At 45.3% G+C, this 26,304-nt stretch overlaps 1 protein-coding gene and 1 pseudogene across 7 annotated transcripts in view; one reads left to right on the top strand and one right to left on the bottom strand.

Annotated features, from left to right (window-relative positions):
- ELOVL5 (ELOVL fatty acid elongase 5) overlaps positions 1-26,304 on the top strand; it is a 71,218-nt gene that overhangs the window by 8,560 nt on the left and 36,354 nt on the right. Inside the window, exon 1 of one of the 7 annotated variants that reach the window (XM_033416260.2) lies at positions 36-57. The exons of 5 other annotated variants lie outside the window; for them this stretch is intronic. The gene's annotated coding sequence lies outside the window, so the exon portion shown is untranslated. Of the gene's footprint in view, positions 1-35; positions 58-25,887; positions 25,908-26,304 lie in introns of those variants that run through there. One more of the 7 variants, XM_033416265.2, reaches the window with a different exon arrangement.
- Positions 274-1,571, bottom strand: LOC117198704 (60S ribosomal protein L22-like; annotated as a pseudogene).

Raw genomic sequence — 26,304 nt, 5'->3', positions numbered from 1 at the left:
ATAGATTTGGAAGAGGCTCAGCGACCCAGAGGAAGGTGGCTGCGAGTACAGAGTGAGGTGGGCGCTCTACATGGAGCCCTGGTACAGAGCTCCATGCTTGAGTTTACCGTCTTTTAGGAAATGGGACTGGCATGTTTTAAAGTGCTTCCCGAAATTCAAGATGTAGGTGAATAGTTGCAAAGTACTGTTGGAAAACCAATCTCAGCGGTGATTTACTTAACCCATGGATTCAAGTATTCACCCACCCACCCAACCCACTGTCCATCTCAGACATTTCTTTTTTTTTTCCTAAATTTTATTTAAGAATTCATATAAAATACTCCAGATAACTGAGTTTCAGTCCTCATCTTCCTCCTCTTATTCATCTTGATTAATCTAGAAGTAACGTTAACTCATAACTTTCTTTCCTGTTAGCAGCTATGCATAACCGATCACGTAGATGATTATTCTTCAGATATTTTTTGGTGAGATATTTCAAATACTTTTTGGAAAAAGCCACCTCGGAAGTTACAGTGATTTTGCTTTTGCTTCTTTCGATTGTTATAACACCTCTTCTGAGATTCCCAGCTTTTCCATGCACTTTCATTCTTTCCTGAAGGAACTGCTCAAAATTGGCAGCATCCATGATTCCATCTTCTACAGGACGAGTACAGTCAAGAGTAAACTTCTGGACCTGCTTTTTCTTGTCCCCCTTCGCCACAAGCTTTTTCCACGCTTGTACTTTATTTATTTATTGGTTTTTAAATTTATTTATTTAGGGCTTCCCTTGTGGTGCAGTGGTTGAGAGTCCGCCTCCTGATACAGGGGACACGGTTCGTGCCCCGGTCTGGGAAGATCCCACATGCTGCGGAGCGGCTGGGCCCGTGAGCCATGGCCGCTGAGCCTGCGCGTCCGGGGCCTGTGCTCCGCAACGGGAGAGGCCACGACAGTGAGAGGCCCGAGTACCGCAAAAAAAAAAAAAAAAAGTAAATTTATTTATTTATTTATTTATCTTTGGCTGCGTTGGGTCTTCATTGCTGCACGCGGGCTTTCTCTAGTTGTGGTGAGCAGGGGCTACTCTTTGTTGCAGTGGCTTCTCTTGTTGCGGAGCACAGGCTCTAGGTGCATGGGCTTCAGTAGTTGTGGCATGTGGGCTCAGTAGTTGTGGCTCACGGGCTCTAGGGTGCAGGCTCAGTAGTTGTGGCACACGGGCTTAGTTGCTCTGTGGCATGTGGGAATCTCCCGGACCAGGGCTCGAACCCGTGTCCCTTGCACTGGCAGGCGGATTCTTAACCACTGTGCCACCAGGGATACCCCAACGCTTGCACTTTGAAAAGCCTTTCAGAATCTGAAAAGACCTTTCCAAGAACACATCCTACCTCCCTTCATGTCTCAAAGAACTTCACCTAAAACTTGTATTAATTGGGTCAATTTTTCAAGCATTTAGCTTTTGACAAAAGACACTTTTTTTTTTCTTTCCCTAACATGTCTTCCTAGTAACAACCAAAAGGGCTGCTTTAAAATCTAGCCCCAGAAATACACAATCAGCAAGTAAAAGACCTGCCAGCAATGGGCTCCATACCTCCCCCCATGGTTTTAAACCAAAAGCGTACAAACGCCTAGAAGCCTTAAAAGCCCACCCAGGCAGAAAGATGCAGGTGAGCCGACAATGTTAACAAGGGCATCCCAACAAAGGAGGAGGGTAGGAAGACTTTCTTACAGTGACCTGGGAGGAGAACGATCTGCAGCCAGAGTGACATGAGGGCACCGCACGGCTCCAGGTTCAGAACTTCTCATCCGCTGATTCACCTGGTTGCCCTCCAAACCTGTCTCCTGTTGGCCAGCATGGCCAGGAGCACCGCCATCGCCTGTGTGCCCAGGCCGTCAGGCTGGCAGCACTGCCTGGGTCCTTCTCCTGTCAGCTGCATCCTTCCCCCGCTCCCTCCAACCGTCAAGTCACCAGGTGTCCATTCGGGCTCTGCCCTGTCCGCAGCCCACCAGTCCTTCCTAGGTGCCTGGTTTCCCCCTCCTCCTTCCTGCCTCCCTGTGTTCTGCTCCCAGCTGTGCTGTCACAGAGGTCTTGTGACAGGTTAATGGGATCATGCGCTCCACCCTAACACCTTCGTTTACTCCCTGTTAGGGCCATCCTTGATCCAGCGTCGTTTTCTGCCGGCACTTTTCACTCTGCACACACCACAGACTCACATCTCCCCAGATGTGCCTTGTAGGCTGTATTTGGACGCTTCCTCAATTGCTCTGCACCGACAGAAACACAAAAGCAAAGCAAACTAAATAACAGAAAAGGCCCTGTTCTTTGTAAGTCAAACTCATACAGCCTAGAACCTTCGATGCATTTGACTCAATTAGATGTTCCCACCCCTTCCGGCTTGTGTAACCTTGGTTATACATGACTGACTAACCTCTGTGTGCCTCAGTCTCCTCATTCGTCAAGTGAGGATGACGAGTGCTTTCCTTCTGTCTCTGCTCAGCGCCTGGCACGCTCCCCGCGTATCCTTGGAACCTGTGTACTGTCTGGCATGGAGTAGGTATCTGCCAATTACTTGCACAAATGTCTCTACATATGTACCTTTCATGTACGATCAGTTCTGTAACCTGTGCTTATGGCCGTGTGAAGGTGACTATGCCTCAGTAGCCTGAGAGGCCTGAGACTTCGTAACACTGCACAGATGAGGGGCCCACCTGAGGAAGCGGGCTCTGTGGCACTGGTTTCCCTGCTTAGGGTTGCTGTTCCCCCAGCCAGGCTGAGGGAGTAGAGCAAATTGCTAGACATCCCACCTGCCCAGGAGCAGAGGATGTTTTTTTAATGTCTGTGTTAAAGGACCTTGCTTATTTGCATATTACCTTGTAGAGCTTTTAGGTGGAGTAAGCCAGTGATAGAGTACACTGGTGACCCTGTGCCCGAGGAAGGAAGAGAATGAACTCTGGTGTCTAGGCTCTGAACTATTCCCTGATCAAATAATGGTAGAAACTGACACTTTTTTTTTTTTTCTTTTTAATCAGAGTAGAGTTGCTTTACACTGCTGTGTCAGTTTCTGCTGTACAGCAAAGTGAATCAGCCATACGTATACGTATATCCCCTCTTTTTTGGATTTCCTTTCCATTTAGGTCACCACAGAGCTCGGAGTAGAGTTCCCTGTGCTATACAAGAGGTCCTCATTAGTTATCTATTTTATACATAGTGGTGTAGACACTCTTTTTTTAACTTTATTTTGGTTGGCCGCAGCGGTGAGCCAAGGTTAAGGTAGCCCCGTGTAGCTTGGACTGAGTCTGTCTGCATCAGTAACCACGTGGTCATCAATTCATTGACCATCCACACTTATTCACCATAGAGGAGTTCTGTGTGCTGCCCTCTGCTCGGGTGCATGAATCCTGCAGAGACACATGACAATACACCTACTGACAAATAGATTATAATCCAGTAGAAGAGGTGAGGTATGTACTTGATGCAACAGATAATTATTGGTGCTGTGGATGTGGCTGTGTGTGTTGCAATTAAATTTGAGTGCAGGTGACAGGGATTCCAAAATAGTAATGGTTCCAATAATGGCATCTCAAAACAAGGTATTGTATTTCCCATAAAGGGCTGGAGAAAGGTACAGGTATGACCCAACTGTAGGCTCCTAGCTCACTGTGTGTAAGGCTTAGAGGCAGCAGGATGGAGGAAGAGACAGAGGCAGAAAGGACAGAGGATTCATTCGTGCTTTCTCTTAGGGAAGTTCCCAGAAGCTGCCCCTAGACAATTTTGCTTATGTCTGCTTGACCAGAACTTTAAACGTGCAGCCACATGACGCTGCAAGGCAGACCGGGAAATCTCATCTTGATTCTGGGTGGCTGTGAGCAGGTCCTTCTGCTCTATCCAGAATTTGGGTGACCACCCCCAGTCTGTACCTAGGGTGGTGGATGAGGTTGACTGACGGTGCTGCCCGTGTGGAAGTTGCAGTGTGGAGGATCCTGACGGGGAACAGACACTACTACCACGGTGATGAGAACGGAGAGCGTAGTGTGGGGTGCTATGGGCGCAGACGGGAAGGACCCGTAAAGCAGACCGGGAGGGCCGGGGAAGGGTGCCTGGAGAACAAGCAGACATCTGCCTGGTGGAAAGAGGAAGTAGGCATTCAGGCAAAGGCACTGAGGCGAGGAAGCAGGTAGCACGTGAGGAACTGATAGGAAAATCGAAGGAGGAAGCAGGGGTCTGGGGCCACCCTGAGGAGTTTGGACATTTTCCTAAGAGCCTTTAACTGGTTTTGAGGTGAGTAACCTAGAAAGACGCTTTTTGGGGAGTGGGGAGCAACGCAAGGCTGGAGGCAGGGACCCTCTATCGGGAGGGAGTGCACTAATCCAGTTGACGTGATGGTGACCTTGACTGGACAGTGACTTTGGGGGTTGAGAGAAAAATGGATACAAACCCCCCCAGTTCGTAGAACTGGGAACAGATTTAGACTAATTTGGGCTGCTTTTCACTTGACAGATGATGAAAGCAAGGCTGTCAAGTGGCATGCCCGGGCCACACAGCTGGCTCAGGGTCATCCTTCTGCCTGAACCCTTTGTGTCACTGCTGAATGGCCAACTGGCGCAACAGGGCTTTGTGGGCATTCAGAGAAGGCAGAGAGAGGGCAGGTGGCGTGTGAACTGGAGCGCGGCGTGCGTGTGGCCGTGGAGCAGAAGCCGGTGTGTTGGGTGCTCCGGGTTCTGCAGGCTGAGGACAGCGCTAGGGTACTTCAGGGAAGTAGTGTGAGATAATCCTGCAGGAGTGTTTCGAAATCATGGAAGGCTTTAATAGCAGATTAAGTGGTTTAGGCTCAATTCTTTTTTTTTTTTTTGCGGCATGCGGGCCTTTTGTGGCCTCTTCCATTGCGGAGCACAGGCTCCAGATGCGCAGGCTCAGCAGCCATGGCTCACGGGCCCAGCTGCTCCGCAGCATGTGGGATCCTCCCGGACCGGGGCTCGAACCCGCGTCCCCTGCATTGGCAGGCGGACTCTCAACCACTGTGCCACCAGGGAAGCCCTAGGCTCAATTCTTTAAGCAGCGGGAGCCAGTTAACAGTTGGTATCAAAGGACTAACACAAGCTTGACAGCCAAGTCTGTGTTTAACCTTTGCCCCTCCCGGTGCCTTGTATCAGGCGCTTATGGTCAGCAGAATAAGGGCCCCCAGAGATGTCCGTGTCCTAATCCCCAGCACCCATGAGTATGTGGGGTTATAGGCAGAGCAGCATTAAGGTTGCAGACGGAATTAAGGTTGCTAATCAGCTGACTGGAGCAGGGAGGGTCCTAGGTTATCCAGGTGGGCTCAGGGTAACCCCCAGGGTCCTTAAGTATGGAACAGGGAGGCGGGAGAGAAGTAGAAGGGTGGGGTGTGAGGAGACCTGGCCCAGTGTTGCTGGCCTTGAGATGGAGGAGGGGACTGTGAATGGAGTGATACAGGCAGTCCCTAGAAGCCGGAAAAGGCGAAGAAAAGGATTCTCCCATAGAGCCTCCAAAAAGGAACGCGGCCCTGCCCACACCTTGGTTTTAGCCCATTGAGACCCGTTTTGGACTTCTGACCCCTAAGATGCATTTGTGGTGTTTCAAGCCACTAAGTTTGTGGTCCTTGGTTATCTGATACAGCGGTCAGTACTTGTTTGCTGAGTGAATGAGTTGTGCTTTAAGAGATCAATGTGACAGATTCATGCATTAGGTGGACTGGATGAGGGGAGGTTCTGGAGGCCAGGGAGTTCATAGAAGATGGTTCTGGCAAAGAGGTGACGAGGCTGAGGCAGGCCGCTGTGGGGGAGTGGGTGACTGGACTCGCAGGGCCTGTGAACAAGCCTGAAGCCCTGGCTGGCCTGGGATCCACTCTTGGTGGGGGGGTGGAGTGTGCTTTCAGGCTGGGTTTCTGGGAAGGTGATTGGGCAGGAAATCACCTGGAGTGAGTCAGGAGGAAGGGAGGCTTGGCTTGTTGGGTTAAGGTTCAGAAGCACCTCATGCATGTAGGTGGAGAGAGCAGATGGAAACTGGCCCTTGAGCGTGGAGTTGGGGATACAGGATTGGGTGTCATTGGTCATGATTCATCTGTACCCTGTCTTTAAATTTTTCTGGTGAAGAGACTCAGCAGCCCTTTTGAAGAATCCAGTATGTCACATTCCTTAAAATTAAGAAGTTTTTCTTAGTGTTTTTTGCCTAAATTTCTTTGCGGCCATTTGAATTCTGTGACTCTCCCCCCCCCCATTTATTTATTTATTCATTCATTCATTCATTTATTTATTTTTGGCTGCGTTGGGTCTTTGTTGCTGTGTGCGGGCTTTCCCTAGTTGCTGCGAGTGGCGGCTACTCTTCATTGTGGGCTTCTCGTTGAGGCGGCCTCTCTTGTTGGGGAGCACGGGCTCCAGAGCGCAGGCTCAGTAGTTGCGGCTCACGGGCTTAGTTGCTCTGCAGCATGTGGGATCTTCCCAGACCAGGGCTCGAACCCGTGTCCCCTGCATTGGCAGGAGGATTCTTAACCACTGCGCCACCAGGGAAGTCCAATTCTGTGAATCTTTAAAAAATTTTTTACTAAATAAAAATAAGTTAATACTAAATACTTGTTTTAAAAAATAAAAATAACATCATCCATGACCCTTCCTTGCATATTTCACCCTGTGCTGCAGGTCATCTTCCCAGAAGCCTCTCTGGCTCCGGTTGGTCTATCACCCAGCTGGTCATCAAGGTCACACGCTTCCCTACCCACCCCCAACCTGCCCCCGGGTCCTGTCCCTATCAGATCTCACCCACTGAACTGGGGAGGATAGAGCCCTAAACAAAACTTGGCTTGTGTTGGAAAAAGGGAAATGGATGGTACTTGCTAGAACATTTCCACATCTGTTTTTTAAAAATATCAATTTGCCACTGAACTATATATATACTTATTTTAGACTTGGTTACTGAAAGTCCTGAAAGTTCTTGGTTTTTGAATTCCTTTCTTCTTCATAATGAACTTGGTTGTAATGATTGAAGTTACAACCTGTTTCCCGAGAAATGGGAGAGGGACCATTTCCGAGGAGCTGTGTAGAGTGTATTGACATTAGAGGTGCTTCACTGTGGCACCGCATTGCCTTCCTACCTGTCTGTTGCTGCCGTCTTAGCACTCTGATCACTGTCCTTCTACTTGGTGGCAGTGTATCGAGTAATACAAGTTTAAAAGTTTTCAGTGAAGATTGTACTGAATATAAGTTAAAAAAAAAGCCTTTGAAGATGAGTTATGACTAATAATGATGTCCATAAACCACACATGAAAATCAGTTTAATTTCAATGAGTTACTTACATTTCATTCTCCAGAAAAAATAAGATTAACACGAGATGTCATTCGTTCTAAGTTAACCAACTAAACTTTCTGCTCTCCCTTCCCTTTGCTCTTTGATTCGATTAAATAAGATTTGTGGGTGCTACCTGGTGAGTTGTCTTTCGCATCAATTGGTATCCCTGTAAGACAGAGGCCCCACAGTATCCGGCAACCAAGTGCAGCAGGGTTAAGCCGTGTTGAGCAGGAGGTGGGGGAGGAGGTGTTGGTCTGGACCCCAGTGCCCATTATTGACATTTCAACTGTGCTGTCCCCAGGAAACAGTCATGATTTTTTTCTTTCTTGAAATCAAGTTGTTTCCCTTAATGAGACAGTCCGCTTGGCGTACAGGCATTTCTCTGTAATGTTTTCCAAACTAAGAAAGCAAATAGAGAACACATTTTGTAGAGAGAAGCCTGCAGATAACTGCACTGTGGCCGTGACCTAAGGTGAACACCCTGAGCTCTTGTTTGAAAGCACTGGGTTTCTTCACAACGGATGGGAGGACATAATACACCTTTATAGCAAGTGAGTGTTAAGCTTCACACAGGATTTGTTCTCCCGTTGACACTGCTCTCTGTCAAAGGAATAAATGATGGGGGGGGGTCATGCTTGGAGCTCTGAAATGTCACCTTCAGGTTCTTATTTTGGAGAAGGGAGTGTCCTGTAATTTTCTCCCTCTTATTCATATTCATTCTGTCTGTCTCTGCTGACCTGCTTTTCTTCCTCCAGTGGGGACTCTGCTTTCCTGTTGGTAATTGTATTTCTGTGTGATGTCAGGGACATACCTGCCACTGACACCCCATTTAGAGGGAGAAGGAGGTGAGCCCCTGACCGGGCAGATGTGCTCCCCTGAGCAGGCTGCACTTTTAAGTTTGGGGAAACCTCCTGCCTGACGCTCTGTTGGACTCATTAGCAGCATGAATCAGAGAACGGAGGACCCAGTGACAATTGGACAACTGAGGCGATAGTTAAATGGAAAGTGTGTTGTTTTAAAAGATGTTTTGTAGTGGCCGGAAAATGAATTTTTGACTGATTCTGAGCTCTCTCTCTCTCTTTCTGTCATATGTATGTGTGTGTATGTATATGTATATGTATATGTATATGTACATAAGCACTTCAGCATCTGTGTACTGGCTGGTGAGTTAATAACATTTTAGCTGCAGTACTACCTAATGTGACTTGGCCACAGGATACTTAGGTCCTATTACTTATGACTTAAAGTTTTAGGTTTTGGTGAATAAGAGTTTCCACGAGGAGTATCTTCATTTGAAAGGGAAGTATCATGCTAAAGAAACGTTCAGAGGTTTTAGCCCACATACTAATGTGAAAATCAGCTCATCCTGCTGTATATAATTTGAGTTACTGGGAAACCGGTAAGAATGTAATTATTTCACAGAGTGGTTTAAATTAAAATATATTCATTGTACGTTTTATTCATTACTGCTAGCTGGCTCTTTTTGAGGTATATTTGGGAATTTTGCCTTTAAGTTGAGAAGCTAAATTAATGTCTTTTTAGAGATAAAACCTTACAGAGGGGAAAAAATTCTGTATGCAGTTTTTAATACAGCAACTCTCAGACTTTTTGGTCTTAGGACCTGCCCTTCTAAAAATTACTGAGAACCTGAGAGCTTTTGTTTATGTGGGTTATATCTATTGGTATTTATTCTATTAGAAATTGATTTTAAATTATTTTTAAATAATTTTAAATAGTAATACATCTAAAAGTAATAATTAGCACATTACATGATAACATTGTCTATATTTTTATGAAAAATATTCTTTTCCAAACAAAAAGAAATGAGTGAAACCAGACATTTGACTGTTTTTGTCCATCACTTTGGTATCTGGCTTAATGAAAGACAGCTGGATCCTCTTCTCTGCTTCTGCATTCAGTCTTTTGAGATATCACACATTATGTAGCCTCTGGGTCACTTAACAGTGAAGAGAGAGATGAGATTGAAAAAGTAATCTCTTAGCAACATTACAAAAATAGTTTTGATCTTATAGAACCCCTGAAAAGGACCCAAGGACCTTCAGGTGTCTGGCCTACACTTTGAGAACCCCTGTTCTAACTAGAGCCTATTGTGTTTTTAAATAAGGACCAACCTTCTACTTGGCTATGAAAACATCCTTCATGGGGGTGGGTGGTGGTGTCTTATTTCATCAGCTATTGCTTCCTGAGTCCTTCTGCCTGAATAAATTTCTTGATTTATGTCACAGGAGGATCTCTGAATGTCACCTTTGTACGTGAACTTCATCAGGTGGACTGGTTTTGGTCATTTTATCAAATAAATGTATCTGTAGGTCTGTAAGTACCATACTTCGGTAGGATAATATTTAAAAGTAAATTTATGTCGTCTGAATATGCTGGTGGCTTGCATAGGTGCTCTACTGGAGGACTGTAGTGTTCAGGGTTTTTTGTTGGTTTTTTAAAAAATTAATTTATTTTATTTTATTTATTTGGGCTGTGTTGGGTCTTTGTTGCTGCACGCGGGCTTTCTCTAGTTAGGGCGAGCGGGGGCTACTCTTCCCTGTGGTGCGCGAGCTTCTCACTGCAGTGGCTTCTTCTGTTGCGGAGCACGGGCTCTCGGCACGCGGGCTTCAGTAGTTGTGGCTCGCGGGCTCTAGAGCGCAGGCTCAGTAGTTGTGGTTCGTGGGCTTAGTTGCTCCGCGGCATGTGGGATCTTCCCAGACCAGGGCTCAAACCCCCATCCCCTGCATTGGCAGGTGGATTCTTAACCACTGCGCCACCAGGGAAGCCCTAGTGGTCAGTTTGTAAAATAAAAATCCAGAGCAGAAAGGAGTTAATCAAGAGTAAGGTCTCAGTGTGGTGTAAACACCTTTTTCAAAATTTTTATTTATTTATGTATGCATGCATGCATGCATGTATGTATGAATGCATGCATGCCACATGGCACGGCATACAGGAATCTTAGTTCCCCGACCAGGGATCGAACCTGCACCCCCTGCAGTAGACCATGGAGTCTTAACCACTGGACCGCCAGGGAAATCCCGTAAATACCTTTTTAGATGTTCGAGATGATCATTTCTTCCCCCGCCATTCTCTTTGCCATCTATACATTATCGTATTGGGGCCTTCAGATTGGCTGTCTTTTGGAACAGTTTAAAAATAGCTAACTTCCTTTTTGTTCATGCCTGTTTGATAGATACTACTTAACTTTCTTTTTAGTTACTGCTGATTTTGGACAGCGCTTTTGCTTTAATAAAAATTTGCTGCATCGCATCCCCACATCACCTTGTTCTCTTTAACCATTTAACCTTTATATTCTTGTGTTACACAAAGGTTCTTCTGGCGTTTTTTGTATGTCTGATCATGTAGAGTTCTGCTCTGGGGACTCGTCAACCCGGCATCTGCCTCCCCTTTCCTTTACTCTAGGGACTTCTTTCAGGATGTTTATAACCTCAGGTTCTGTGATGTCTGAATGAGGTGCCAGTGCACACTGAGCTGCTCACTTCCAGATGCTGAGGTGTCTCTCTGGGATATATTTTGCACTGTCCAGTATAGTAGTCACCAGTCACAGAGCACTTGCAGTGTGGCTAATGCAAGTGAGGAACTGAGGTTTTTCATTTACTTTTACTTAATTTACATTTAAATAGCCATGTGTGGCTCAGGTCTCTCTAGACCATGCAACTCCCAGGGTGTCTGACAGCTTCCTTTTACTGACTCATGCCCGGCTCAGTCTTGACCTCAGAGTCTCTTGCAGGTTCGTCTATTCATTTTTATAAGTTTTGTGTATATTTTATCTGTCAATTTTAGAAGTAGCACATAGGTTTCAGCATCTGTAGACTGCCTTACTGCCGGAAATAGAACTAGAGGGAATATTGGAGCTAAAAAAGTGAAGGCTGTTTGATGTTGGCTGCTTTTTATGAGATCTTGAGGTGGTTCTAGGTGAGATTCAAGGGTAAATAGGGTTAAGGGGAAAGATTTTAGGTTGGGGAGACTTGAACAGATTTGTCAGCGGATAAAAGGATCCTACAGAGAGAGGAAATTGAAGGTAAAGGGGGAAGTGGAGTTGAACAGTCAATTCTTGAAGGAGGCAGGAAAGTAGGAGATGCTAAGCCTCCCTTTATGAATTGGGAGGGGAAAGAGTAGGTTGTTTTTCGGGGTTTTTTTTAAGTATTTGATTTTTTTTTTTCCCAAGCAAAAGTCTACGAAATCAACCTTTTTTTTTTTTTTTTTTTTTTTTTGTGGCCGTGCAGCATGCGGCATCTTAGTTCCCCAGCCAGCGATCAAACCCATGCCTGCTGCAGTAGAAGCGTGGACCATCAGGGAAGTCCCTGAAATTAACCATTTTGAAGTGGACAGTTCAGTGCATGTAGTTCACCCACAGTGTGGTGCTCCAGCCACCTGTGTCTAATCTTGAAACATTTTCATCCCCCACAGGAGACCCTGTGCCCATCAGCTGTTCTCTGCCCGCCCTTTCCCTGCAGCCTCTGGGCAACACTAATCTTTCTATCTTTATGGATTTGTTTATTCTGCATATTTCATATAAACAGAATCATACAGTATGTCGCCCTTTGTGTCTGGCTTCTTGGCATAATGTTTGGAGTTTCATCCACTTGTAGCATGTAACAAGCGCCTTGACATTTGAAGGCGAGGGAGTTTCCGGGAATTCATATTGACAGCCTTGAATCTCAGCAAAACGAGTCAGTTCAGCCAGTTGGATTTACCGAGGATTAAGGCTCCACAGGGGCAGATGTGGCGTCAAGAGTATTTGTGGGATGACCGACTGAGGTCCACGCTGAGGGGAAACACACCCCAGGAGCCAGCGCTGGGGGGGATGGACATCGAAGTTCTAGATCAGGTGATGGTAATCACCACAGCGAATTGGCTGCCAGTGGGGGCAGGCGGGGGAGGACCCTCCTTTAAGAGGGGGAGGAATGTCCTATTTCCGACTGGGGTAAATTTGGGGCCCTGAGTTAGAGCCTATCTGCAGCGGAGGGAGCATCTTCTGCCTGCAGATCAGGGGGCACCGTGCCGCCTGCTGCATGAACCGACCAACCGCACGTCCGAGGCAGGTGAGGTGGAAGCCGTGTCCTCCTGCCCCGCTGGGTGGCAAGGCAGCCCTGCTGCGCTGGGGACTTCCTCAGAAGCGGGGGGCGGTGTGGGGTGGGGCGTGGGAAGCAGCCCCAGCCTTTCTTGCTGCTTCCTTTGATAAAGGTCATAAAGGGAGTCAGCCCCCCTGGTTGGTGCCAGGAGCAGTGATGGAGGCAGCAGCGTTGCTGGCAAGGCTGCCCAGGGCCCCGGCTGTTTTCACCCACTGCTTGTGGAATAAAGGTCAGAGGACTTTCAAGGTCTTCCCCATCTTGTCCCCAGTCTGCTCTCCAGCCTCTTGACCCTGCAGCATTCATCCCCCAGATATGCAGTGGGCACCCCCGTGTGCCCAGCACCGAGCTGATGGTCCATGTGAAGCAGACACACACGGCCCTTGTCCTCGAGGACTTAGGTCCTCAGTGTTCATTCATATCTGGGCTGTGATTAGAGTGTAAACAGAGGGACCTCACCAAACCTGGGGCTTTGGGGAAGAGGAGTCAGGGAGGGTTTGTCTGAGTGAAGGACCTTTATGCAGAGGTGAGGTCAGAGGGACCTTTATGCAGGAGGCTGAGGGAGCTTTCCCTGCACAGGACGTGCCTGCAGAAAGGAGAAGGTGGAGGGAGGTGGGTGTGGTCGGGGCAGTGGGCGCGAGGGGAGGGCAGTCTTGGGCTGGAAGCAGGTGTGAGCCAGTGATGGAGGGGCTCTAAGCAAATGAGGGATTGTAGGTCGTATCCAGAGAGCAAGGGACACCATTGTTGAAAGGCTTCAGGCAGAGTGGGCCTGCAGATTTTGGTGGCTGTGGTGCAGTGTGTGGGGATGGATGGGAGGGGATAGGGCTGGGTGCTCGGGACTTGCCAGCTGGGAGTCCACGTGGAAGAACACGGCCTGGGCTAGTGGTGCGGACGGGAGAGGTGGGTGTGTATAAGGTACTAGGGGAGAGCATCGGCATGCTCAGAGATGATGTTGTTGCCCAGGTGCGCTGCCCCCTACCTGCCGTAGCCTTCCACGCTTCCACGCCTCCTTTCAGGCTGTGCTTCAGCTTGAAACACCCATCAGCATTCTGCCTCCTAGGCCTTCTACCTGGTAAAAACCCTTAATAACCTGGCCCCATGCCACTTGTGCGAAGTCTGCCCTGATCCGCTGCTCGGAATAAATTCATTTAACATTTATGGAGCATTCACATGTTTTAATGTGTTTTAAATCATTGCCGACACTTTTCTGGTGAAGGCGGAATCATATCACATGCCAGTCAGTCATGTGACCCCTTCATTCTTCCCAAAGTGTGGCGGCCCCCTTCCCCCTCTGCTCCTTGGATGCTGTCCTTCATTTGTCCTTCCCAAATCCCTTGGCCTACCCATACCTACTGCTCTTTTAAGGGTTGGTCCAAGCCCCACTCCTCTGGGGAGTCTCTCTGGGCATCCCAGCCCCAGATCTCTCCCTCCTCCCCACAGTGCTCAGTGCTTTGGTGCTTCTTCTCTTTTACTGGGTGCTCTTGTGGTATTAACTTTCTATGTGTGTGTGATTCCAGATAGGTTAGACAGTTGTGGACTGTTTCCTGTCCCCTCCATCAAGAAGAGCACTTGTGCATAGTATCCGTAGCAGACTTATAACCACCCTAAATTCCTGTAAGTGATAGATAAGATATGGGTACTGAAATGGATAGATGTGACACTTGGATGTAAGTATCATATGCTGGTTTATGACACAGTAATGGGTATCTTAACCTAGAATTTGTTTTGGATTGAAGAGTAAATACCCACATGATTCTCCTCTGCTGTAGCTTTCCATACATTGTTTTGTTCTTGGACAGGACATCCAACCCCGAGGAGGTTGGTCGGTGGTAAATAGAGTGCGAAGCAAATGGCATTTTGGAGGGTGAGCTGAGCACTGACCTTCCTGATGGAACTTAACCCCAGGATGGGATCCTCACCTTGGAACTGGGCCTAGGGGCGGGGCAGAGTCAGGAGACCCAGCGACCTTTGGCACAGTGCCTTTCTACCTTTTTCAGGCTGTGTGGGAACGGGGTTATCAGCGTCCAAAAAAAGTCCTTGGCCTCAGGTTAATCTGTACTCCCAGCTGTTGGGTGAGGGGAGGTGCTTATTTATGCAATATCCCCACAGGCCCTCTCTGGTGTTCATACTCTCTGAAAGTTCTATGTCAAACCTCAAGCTAATGCTTCTCCTTCTTGATACTCTTTGGAGTTGGAGACATTCTGATTTTATGATAGCCCATTCCTCAACTTTCTGTCTTGGTTTAAGACTAGATCGTTATCCCAAACTCATTGCCATGGGTCTCTTTATTTTTTTAATCTTTTAACTATATATCCATGTTCTAAAAAAAAATTGTGTATTTTTAATCACATCAGTTGATGTAATATCTAGAGATAGAGATAGATCCATACTGATTTAATTATATGCTGCATATCCATATTTTAAAGGGATTTGGGAGCTCATTTCATTACTCATCCTGGCTCTAGAAACTGACCAGTGCTCTACGTGGTGGACACATTTCTCGTTCCGTATCATGTTGTCCTCCAGGGCACTTAAACCAGAAGTTTCCACTTGAGATTCTTTTCAGCTTATAGCCTCACTGAAATTACATTATCACCATTATTTGCTTTTCTGTCATTTCTAAGCAGGCTTGCCACCTGAGATTTAATATGACTTCATTGATGCTGTGAGCAGGACACCAACCTTCTTTCGGACTCATTTGAAGGGGGAAGAAAAACCAAATCAAGTGTATGTCCCATAAACATTGTAGCCAGTAGTAACCATGGGTCCAGTGACATTCTGTTTTGTATACCATTGTCTTGGTGTTAGGATGCCTTGGGCATGAATCGTTCCTTACAAAACCTTAGATTGTTACTTAGAACCCAGTAGTGTGTATTTGTAGGTGGCCAGTTGGATGTACTTTCATTTTTCCTAGCAGAGTTAAACTTAGTCAGATTTTAGCATGAGAGGCAGCTAAGAGCTTAGTTTGTTTGAACCCCCGAACCAAGTACAGGCTCTGTCATCGTGTGCAGTACCTTCTAGTATGCGAGCCTCCATTTCCTTCTCTGTAAAGTAGGGAAAAGACCCTTTACAAGGTTACTGAGAAGATTGAATTAAGTGGTGCACGTGAGGGTGCTCGGAGTGATACTTAGCACACACTGAGCGTTCAGTGTTAGTTACTATTCAGATAATCATCATTGTGTTTTCGGTTTTTAATGATCTTACCACCCTGAAGCCAGGGATTCTCTAAAGGAAGAATATTATGATTTCATAACGAAGTCTTCTTAACTCATTAATGAGGCATTACAGTCTGTAATGATCTGAGATTTGTTTGATGCTGGGATAAATTGGGCCAGAGTTAATGCCATTTCATCCTGTTAGACTTTGTATAGCTTATCTCATTGCCTGCCTGACATTTTGCTGATCAAAATTTCCTTTCCCCCGATGGTGGACCACTTGTCGTTATGAGGATTTTTATGATCCAAGTAGCAGTTGGTTGATTCTAAATCGAAGCTTTGGGTTCAACCTTTTTTGTTCTGGATGCAGGTGACTGAGCTGAAAAGTGCAGGCGAGAGGACACCTTGGGGTTTCTTATTTGTATCCTGTGAAATGCATATGAACTTTCTCTGTGAACAAGTCAAAATATTTTTCTAACTGCTCACTCAGTGCCTCCACATGGAATTGGAAAAACCAAACTGTTTTATGCTGCTTTATTGATAGTAATACTAATGACATAAACTGGATTTGGCTGCTGCAGAGCAAACAATGCCCTGTCTTCTGCAAAATGTTACGTACACAGTTAAAAACCACCTGGAAGCATCATCTTAATTCAAGTTCTTAAATACAGAAAACATTTGGCTTTTTAAAAGCTAGTTTTATGAGCCTCTGTTACTAGACCCGGATTTACTGTTGCTTTGCGGGGCTCCTTCCTTTGTGGTTGGGTTTGTAGAGTCCACTTTTTAAAAAACAGTCCATGGGCTTCCCTGGTGGCACAGTGGTTGAGAGTCCGCCTGCCGATGCAGGGGACACGGGTTCGTGCCCCGGTCCGGGAAGATCCCACATGCCGCGGAGCGGCTGGGCCCGTGAGCCATGGCCGCTGAGCCTGCGCATCCGGAGCCTGTGCTCCGCAACGGGAGAGGCCACAACGGTGAGAGGCCCGCGTACTGCAAAAAAAAAAAAAAAAAAAAATGCTTGGACTGTGCTTTTTAAATCCATGCTGTCCTCAAGGATCACTACTGTGTATGTAAGACGAATGCTTCTCTTAGAGGTTTAAAAATTGGTAACTAGACTGAGTTCCTGGGTTTGAGGGGGGATCTTTGTGGAATGCAGACAATTCCATTTACTAATAACCTGAGAGAAGGAAAAACTCTTAACATAAGTGACCAATTAAATTGCAGCTTATATTCACAAATCAATTCTTAAGTAGAGGATACACAGAATTTATTATTCATTTTTCTTTTATGACCATTAGCCAGAAATGACTCTTTATACATTTATTCAATGTTTATTCAGCTCTTGGGCTTTCTGTATGATTTATATTTCTAATATATACATAGAGCATTTTGTATTAGACTAAAAAATAAAATCTCTTTTTCCTTCATGACATTACCCAGTCCTGGCCAGGGTGCAGTCTATATAGGCCGTTCACATAGTCCCTGCTGGTAGGAATGTTAATAGGTGAAAATGTTTTGGAAAGAAATTTTGCCATATATATTATATGAAGACCCTTAGACATGATTGGCCAATTTCTGGGAATCTCATTCAAGGAAGTAATTTAATATACAGCTAAAGTTTTACGTGCAGAGATGGCCATCACAGTATTATTTAAGAGTAGTAAAAACTTGGACGTCCCTGGTGGCGCAGTGGTTAACAATCCGCCTGCCAGTGCAGGTGACGCAGGTTCAAGCCCTGGTCTGGGAAGATCCCACATGCTGAGGAGCAACTAACCCCGAGTGCCACAACTACTAAACCTGCGCTCTAGAACCCGCAAGCCACAACTACTGAGCCTGCATGCTGTAACTACTGAAGCCCGCACTCCTAGAGCCCGTGCTCCGCAACAAGAGAAGCCACCACAGTGAGAAGCCCGCGCACCGCAACAAAGAGTAGCCCCCGCTCGCCGCAACTAGAGAAAGCCAGTGTGCAACAACGAAGCCCCAGCGTGGCCAAAAATAAATAAATAAATTTATTAATTTATTTATTAATTTATTAAAATTTATTAATTTATTAAAAAGAATAGTAAAAACTTGGAAACAGACTAAATGACTAATAATGGGGGAATAATTAAAGCATTTATATAAATATTGCTCCAAAACTTAGATTAGGTTCATGAAGATAGTAATTGCTGCAGTGTTGAAAAGCAAGATTATACAAGTATATGCTTTTTAAAAGCATATAGAGTAGTGGAATATATTTTATTTGTATATTTATTATATAATACTAGCATAGCTCTGTGCTAAATGCTGTACGCGAACCACTTCATCTGAGTACATAGGTATTATTTTTACTCCCATTTGAAGGGAATATTTCAGGTGAGGCAACTGAGGCTTTCAGAGGTTAACTTGCCCAAGATCACTCTGCTTGTAAATGGCAGGAGGAGGGACATGGATTCTACCACACTCTCAGAGGCTTTTTGTTTTTACCTTAAAATGAAACCAAAAAAAAAAAACCTCTTCTATTTTTTCAAGTTCCTGCAATAAACATCCCTTTTTTATTTTCAGGGTAACATAGGAACTAGAGTGCAGTGGTTAAAAGAGCAGGCTGTGGAGTCACTCTGCCTGCTACGGGCATGACCTTGGATAAAGGACTTAGCTGCTGTCTGCCTCAGTGTGCTCACCTGTGAAAAGGGGACGTGTGAAAGGGCTGGTGTGAGGGTCAAGTGAGATCATCCTTGTAAATTCATAGCAGAAAGACTGGCACGTAGTGAGGACTGAGTGTTAGTTGCTCTTGCTATCATCATGATGCTCTTCAAAGAAAAGGACTTGAAAATAAGAAAAATCATTTGAAATGGTGGCCTGCGCTGTCCTAAGTGGTTTTCAGATTCTCGCAGAGATGTTTGATGGGAGGGTGACTTCGGAAAGCTTTTTTGTGGCAGTCATTAGCAGACCATTTAGTGAAGGGAAATAGCAATTTGCTAAATAATTCAACCCCCTGAAGTGTGCAATTCATGTTGGAGTGTAGCTGGCTTAGTGTTTTCTTAGGACAAGAAGAGCATAAATCCCTAAACAAATGCGTGGCTTAGGTCCTAGCTTAAGCTTGAACTTCTTATACTTAACATTACTCACTCAGTGCACAGTTCATCTTGCAGATTTTTCCCTATAAGGGAACACATCACTACAGTGAATGTTCACTAATTTGCACTCCAGTAATTCACAACACATGGCCTGCCTGTTGACTCAGCAGGCACGATGCGTCTATGCTGAACAGAATCGGTGGCCAGGCGGTACATTTCTAGATGGTCAGAACCTTCCCTATTCCCTTCTTCCCTCCTACTTGTCCCTGTGCTCCGTGACTCATAGGATAGCACTGCGTGCAGGGTGCAGAGTCAGAACCAGAATTGGGGCTTCCTCCTCTCACTTCCCTCGCCTTCCTGCCACCCCTCCTGTGGCCCCTGGTTCCCTCCCCTGCCGTGGCCTCACGGTGTCCTCCATCTCCTGTGTGGACTATTGTGGCAGTCTTCTGACTTGACCTTGATATCACTCTCTTTCCAGCCTCCCGCCCACCCTCACTCTCACCCCCCACCCCCAATCTAAAATCAACCAGTAGAGCCCTTAGCTGCTTCTCCAACATGGGTTTTCACTTTTCTCTCCCCTCCCCTTTGTCCCGTCCCCCACTGGCAAGCCTTACACGTGACTGTGACCCACCGGTCCCTACGTAGAATCGGTACGTCCTTTGTCGAGGCATCTCCCTCAGCTTGCTAGTTATCCTTTCTCCCTAGTGAGACTGACTTCTCCGGAGGCAGGTGTGTGTCCTGTGGCTCTGTGTCCCAGTGCCTCCCACGGTGCGGTGACTGTGCTCCAGGATCATAAAAGCAGCTGCCGCGAATCGAAGTGCCCCTGCTTTGCCCCAAGCGTGTCATATCATCTCACAACAACCCCGTGGGGTGTAGGCATCATTACACACGTGTTTAAAGTCCAGGGAACCGGGGTCTGTACAGCTTACCAAAGATCATATTACAGTGTTAAGTGTCAGAGCCCAGAGGGTAGTAGCTCACATTATACATATTACATGAAATTATTTTCGTGTAGAAATAGTGAGAATCTATACTCATAGGCAGCACTTCATTATGAGTTAAGTAGTTTAGGGCCCATCTGGAGATCTGTCAACTACTTATAGCTAGGGTTCTTAATTTGGGGATTGAGGGTCCTTAGGATTTGGGGGAGTTTGTCAATTTTATCCAAATTCTCTGTCATCTGGGGATAGAAAGAGGGTCATCTTCACTTTTTTTTTTTTTTTAACCTTTGCTTTCATCATATTTTTACAATTGGAGTGGGATCCCCAAAAGGTCCAGAACTGCTAATTTCACATTATTTCTATGGAAAATAGAATACAGAAAATAGAATTTTCCAAAGGCCAGATGACTAGTTTACAATGTAACATCTGGAACACAACCCTTTTGTAAAGTAGAGATTATATGTTTTGATAACTTGAGGGAGTAAATGAATGAAAATGATTCACCTTAGAGACTAGGTTTTCTAAAAGTAGCAATTACGGTCATTCCCTTTCCCTCTCAAAACCACCCTTCCGTTATACACTGAACGTTTGTGTGCCCTCACCCCCCATTTCATATGCTGAAGCCTTAACTCTCTGTGTGATGATGTTTGGAGGTGAGGCCTTTGGGAAGGGTTAGATGAACCTTGACCTTGGTCTTGCCAGCCCCCAGAACTGTGAGAAATAAATGTCTGTTGTTTAAACCACCTGTCTATAGTATTCTGTTACAGCAGCCCAAGCTGACCAAGACACTCTTCCTTTCCTTCTCCAACCTGAGGGCATATATTAAATTGTTCATGTATATGAAGAAAATTATTGGGGAAAACCGTAATACATTTTAAACATGTCCCTGCTTCTGTAGTCCCGTTAGTTTTCTTCAAGTTAAGTGTGTTTATTTGGTTCTGCCTAGGAATATGTGATAGCTTTTCCAAATCAAAGTAGGGTATTATGTATCCTTTTATATCTGTCACCCCCCAATTAAATGTTCTTGTCTTGGAACATTTGTGGGGTTTCTTTGCGGGGGGTTATTTATTTTTATCGGAGTATAATTGCTTTACAGTGTTGTTAGTTTCTGTTGTATAGCAAAGTGAATCAGCTATCTGTGTACATATCTCCCCTCTTTTTAGGATTTCCTTCCCATTTAGGTCACCACAGAGCATTAAGTAGAGTTCCCTGTGCTATACAGTAGGTTCTCATTGGTTATCCATTTTATACGTAGTTTCGGAACATTTGTGTTTTTAAGTGAGCTAAGAACGTGGGTTCCAGCTGGGTGATAGATTTCTGAGTTTAGGGGGAAGGACCACATTCCCTATCTCTGCCACCTACCGCGATGCCTTAAAACACATTCGCTGCTCACGAAAGGCATGTTGTTAAACAGTATATGCCGGTTTATATGCCTCAATTCTTTTCCTAAAATTTTCACCTGATTGACTTCTTCAGGAAAGATACCTTACAAGTTCTTTTTCTTTTTTTTCACACACACACACTGTATTTTATTTTTACAAGAGATAAATAGACTGACACCAAGCATTGTAAATGGATGTCCACAACAAAAGCAACAATTGCAATTACCAAACACGAAACACACTCATACTGTGTCATAACATTGACATTCAGTCCAGGAATCCTCCACGGTAACAGCTCCTTTACTTTGCAGTGCCTTACAAGTTCTATACGTAAATATTTTTGCTCCTCCTAACTGTGTCCTTAATTTTCATTTTCAGATCTGTTGGTGTCTCTCCCTTGGTGTTCCAGCTGTAGGTGGGCACCTAATTTTCATGCTAATTTGATCACTGGCTTGCCTTTCTTCGTTTTGTTATGGCAAAATGGCTTTTATGACAGCTTGGAGTTGGATAGTGGTACTTGGGGAGAATTGAAATGAAGGGAAACTCTTGTTATCAGCCAGTCAGAATATTCATTTACATTAATGTGACTTGCTAAACTACTTGGAGTTCCACTAAAATGTAATCACTTTAGGGCCTAATTCTCAGTTATTTCACCTTTAATGGTTGTCAAGGGGGTTTTAAACACAGTGGCACAGTTGTTGAAAGTAGCACTAGGTGAAAAGGAGAAAAGCTTTGCTAGGAAGAGATCTAATCTTACTGGAGAATTTTGAGAGAGGGTTACAGAAGTCCCCGCAGCCCTTGCTAGACAGTGTCTGTGCTCTGGGCAGCTGTGGGCGTGGAAGGCTCCTTCCCGTCCTGAGGGCAGCAAGGCCCCCTGCAGGGCACAACTTGTGCCGACACTGCACACACCCAGGAAACCGGAATCACAGAACGGTAGGACTCCTCCACTTTATAAAAGTGCTTCTTCGCCACTTTGTTTTTCATCGGATTGACAAGAAAGTGACCCAAAAGGTAGAAGAAAACAGTTTTTATTTTTCATAATGAAGTAAGCTTTTCTTCATATTTTTCATTTATCAAAAAAACATCTAGAATCTGACAACTCAAAACTATTGATGATGCCTAAAGTTTTCTATGTTCTGTGTAGAATAAAAAGCGGCACGGAGATAACGGATGGCAGGAACTTCTTATTTAAACCAGAGAGGCGGAATAGATTTACAGATTTATCCCAATTATCTATGCCTGCTCCATCCATGGTTCTGTAAAATGGGATTGGTTCAGACTCTGGAACACTTCAAGATCACAGAATGCCCCTGAATCATCAAAGCTTTGATTTTATTCGGGAAGATTTTATTTGATACGTTTAATGATTTTCTTACTCTCTGAAAACTGGCCTATGTGAGAGGTATGGTCCCTTGAAGTCAATCAGAACATTAGGCTGGTCAAACAGTATTCCTGTCGCCTGAGTAGTCTGGGTAAATAAGCGTTTACTGGGAGGCTAAATCAGACAACTCTGAAAATTAAAGTAGTGAAAACTCTAGCATTTAGGTGAAGGGTTAAGCTTTCATGAATGAGGTTATAGTTCACACTATTCCTTTCCAGCAGAATTCATTAACAGATGCCAAAAAGTCACAACTGTGTGTTAGTGGGAGGTGCAAGGGGGGCATGAGGAGATTGAATTTTTTAAAAAGTCAAATGCTTAGTCTTGTTTATTGGTTTGTTTTCCACTTTTGTGGATTTTTTTTTAATGTAACTTGTTATTTTGAGGTAATTTCAGGTTCATAACTAAGAAATAACACAGAGATCCCAAGTACCCTTTACCCAGTTCCCCCTCCCTGGTAACATGGTGCAGAGCTGTAGTTTGGTACCACAATGAGGTTGCTGACATTGTTACAGAAAAGATACAGGACGTTTCCATCAGCACATGTTGCCCTTTTATAGCCACATCTGCTTCCCTCCTGCCTTCACTACATCTCTAACCCCTGGTAACTGCTCATCTCTTCTCCATCTCTATAATTTTGTCATTTCAAAAGTGTTATATAAAGGGATTGGCTTTTTTCTACTAAGTCTCTAGAGATTCATCCAGGTTGTTACATGTATCAGAAGTGTGTTCCTTTTGTTGCGGAGAAGTGTTCCATGGTGTGGATGTACCACTATTTGTTTAATAATTCACCTGTTGAAGGGTATCTTGGTTGTTTCCAGTTTGGGGCTATAATAGATAAAGGTGCTGTGAATATTCATGTATAGGTTTTTGAGTGCATGTCAGTCTTTTCTCTGGAATAAATGCCCAGTAACTTTATTTTAATGATGGCATACTGTTTGTATGCCTGTACCATAATTTGTTTAGCAAGTTACTTTCAGATGGGTATTTTTCTGCTGCTTATATCACTGATGACAATCTTATCATTAAATCTTAATGCACATCTGCTTTTATTTCCTTAGTATAAGGATTTCTACAAGTGAGCTTGAGTGTGCAGAATTTAAAAGTTTTTTTTTTAAGTATCTCTCATTTTTTAACGTTTATTTTTAATTTAAGTGCATCTGATTCCAGAACATTTTCATTACCTCAAAATCCCCATACACCTCAGCAGTTACTTCCCATCCTCCCCTCCCCCAGCCCCTGGAAACCACTAATGTACTTTGTGTCTGTATGCATTTGCCTATTCTGGACGTTTCCTATAAAATAGAATCGTGTAATGTGTGACCTTTTGTGTCTGACTCCTCTAACGTAGCATGATGTTTCCAAGGTTCAAATATGTTGTAACGTGTATCAGTTCTTCATACCTTTTTATGGCTGAAAAACATTCCATCGTGTGAATGTAGTACCTTTTATTTATTCATCAGTTGGTGGACATTTGGGGTTTTACCCCTCCCCCCCTTTTTTGGGCTAATATAAATAATGCTGCTGTGAATACTTGGGTACAGGCTTTTATTTCTTCTGGGCATATACCTAGGAGTAGAATTGCTGGGTCATATGATAGCTCTGCGTTTCACTTTTTTAGGACCTACCAAACGATTTTCCACAGCAGATGTACCATTTGACAATCCCAAATGATGTATGAGTGTTCCAATTTCTCCATAGCCTCGCCAACAACTGTGTCTTTCTTTATGATGATAGCATTCCTAGTGGGTGTCATATGGATCTTTCTAAAAGAGAAAGGGCCAGAGCTGTTGGGGTAACACTACCCTGACCTACCAGCTACGGAAAGCCCTCGGGCACTGCTAATATGGAGTTTCCCAGTGGTGTCAGTGGGCTGTCTCTGGGCTTCTGTAGAGGAAGAGGAGATTGTAGCCCTGCCTGTGCCTCATGCCAGAGCCCCTGACTTGGATGCAGTTCAGCGAGGGCCCAGGAAGCTGGGTGGGATGGGGGTTTACCTACTCATCCTTTGGGGACCCAATTGCAGAAACTCTGAGGCTGAAAAATTTCCTTGCTAGCTTTTATCATAACAGCAATTGTTTTACTCATTCTCGGGGGGAAAAAAAACACCCTTTCTTGGATACTGTGGGTAAAGGCTAGAAAGGCTTGTGGTTTCCATTTTCATAGGTGACATTTCAAAAGTCATTGCAGGGCTTCCCTGGTGGCGCAGTGGTTGAGAGTCCACCTGCCGATGCAGGGGATGCGGGTTCGTGCCCCGGTCCGGGAGGATCCCACATGCCACGGAGCGGCTGGGCCCGTGAGCCATGGCCGCTGAGCCTGCGCGTCCGGGGCCTGTGCTCCGCAACGGGAGATGCCACGACAGTGAGAGGCCCGCGTACAGCAAAAAAAAAAAAAAGTCATTGCAGATCACAAGCTGCCAAAATGATAGCTTTAAAATGTACTTTAAAAAAAATTCTGTGTAGTAGTTAGCAGAGAGCACAAGATTTGTACATAGTAGGGTAACTAACTCTTCCCAGTGTGCCTGGGACTTGCCTGACTTTTTTTTTTTCCCTGATATTGAATCCCAGGAAACCAAGTTCCAATAAATCAGGACACTTGGCCACCCTAAGTCATATAAACCTGCAGATAACGAAATGGACCTGCTTGTTGTTTGACCAGGTTACTTAAAGTCTCTGAACTTTAGTTTCCTCATCCGGAAAATCGGGATAATTCCTTACTGAGTCTTTGAAAATCTGGTATGTAATAGACGCTCAATAAATGTTAGCTCCCTTGTCTTAAGCTTCAGACTATAGATGAAAGTTATATTCTTTTTATAACCAAATTCTATATTTTCGATTACAAGCCTTTTCATTTCCTTCCCCGTTCCAATTAAATCAAGGGTGTGTGTGTGTTTATTTTTTATTTTTTAGGGCCGTGCTTCTAATTGGTGCCTTGGTTGAGTGTAGTAAGCAGCAGGAAGCAAGGGAAAGGGGAGTTGGCTTTGAAGAGCCCCCTCTAACCGCCTGCAACCTGTTAATTTAGTCTATTGCTAAGTAACAGATTACTGCAAAATTCACCAGCTTTAAACAGCAAACATGTATTATCCCACACAGTCCCTGAGGGTCAGGAGACCCAGAGAGGCTTAGCTGGGTGGTCCTGCCTCAGGGTCTGTGCTGAGGTGCCGGTGGGCCTGCAGGCTGCTTCCTCACTCACTCGGGTGTTGGCAGAGGCCTTGGTTTCTTTCTGCCTTGGCCCCCCCATAGGATGGCTCACGATAGGGCAGCTGGTGTCCGCCGAAGCTAGTCATGTGAGAAGCATACTGACCATGATGGAAGAAGTCACAGTGGCTTTTATAACCTCATCCCAGAAGTGACACACCATCCCTTCTGCTGTGTTCTACTGGCCCTACACACAGCCCTGGTCCAGTGCAGGAGAGGATCCCTGGGGACCACCTTAGAGGCTGCCTTCCACAGATGCCAAGTTCACATGAAGACACCTCTGTCCTCTAATCCAGGGACTGAAGCTGATAGGAAGTGGCTCAGTGTAGGACTGATAATAACGGGGCCTGAGCCAGAGCCCACCTCTTGGCCAGTGCCCGGATGCTTCCTGTCGTCCACCTTGCCTCCTTCCAAGCAGCACGTCCAGTTGGCTGTGGGCAGGTATGTGCTGTGAGTTCTGGCGTTGGCAGCCACTTGGTGGTACCTCACACGTCCCCAGCTTGGTATGACCAAGCCTGCGGTTACTAAATCCCTCCTGTGTCCCGAGAACAGCTGCTGGGGATGACACAGAGCAGGATAGACCCTCCCTCGCTGTGCTTTACAGCCCTGGCCTCCATTGACACCTGTCAGCCTGGGAAGCGCTGACAGAGGGTAAGGGGTCCCTCCTTATATTATGTTGTATTCCTTACAACAACATTCCAGAGTGGAGGAAGGGCTTACACTACTTAATGCCTGCTGGCTCTATGTTATATGTGCTATGTAACACTGTGTTTAAAAGGTAGGAGAACTGATCTCTGACTTAATGAGGTTTATTTCAGCTTAAGAGATGATTCCCCCC

This window comes from Orcinus orca, chromosome 10 (assembly GCF_937001465.1).
Source record: "Orcinus orca chromosome 10, mOrcOrc1.1, whole genome shotgun sequence".
NCBI lineage: Eukaryota > Metazoa > Chordata > Mammalia > Artiodactyla > Delphinidae > Orcinus > Orcinus orca.
This window is presented reverse-complemented; position numbering and strand designations above follow the sequence as displayed.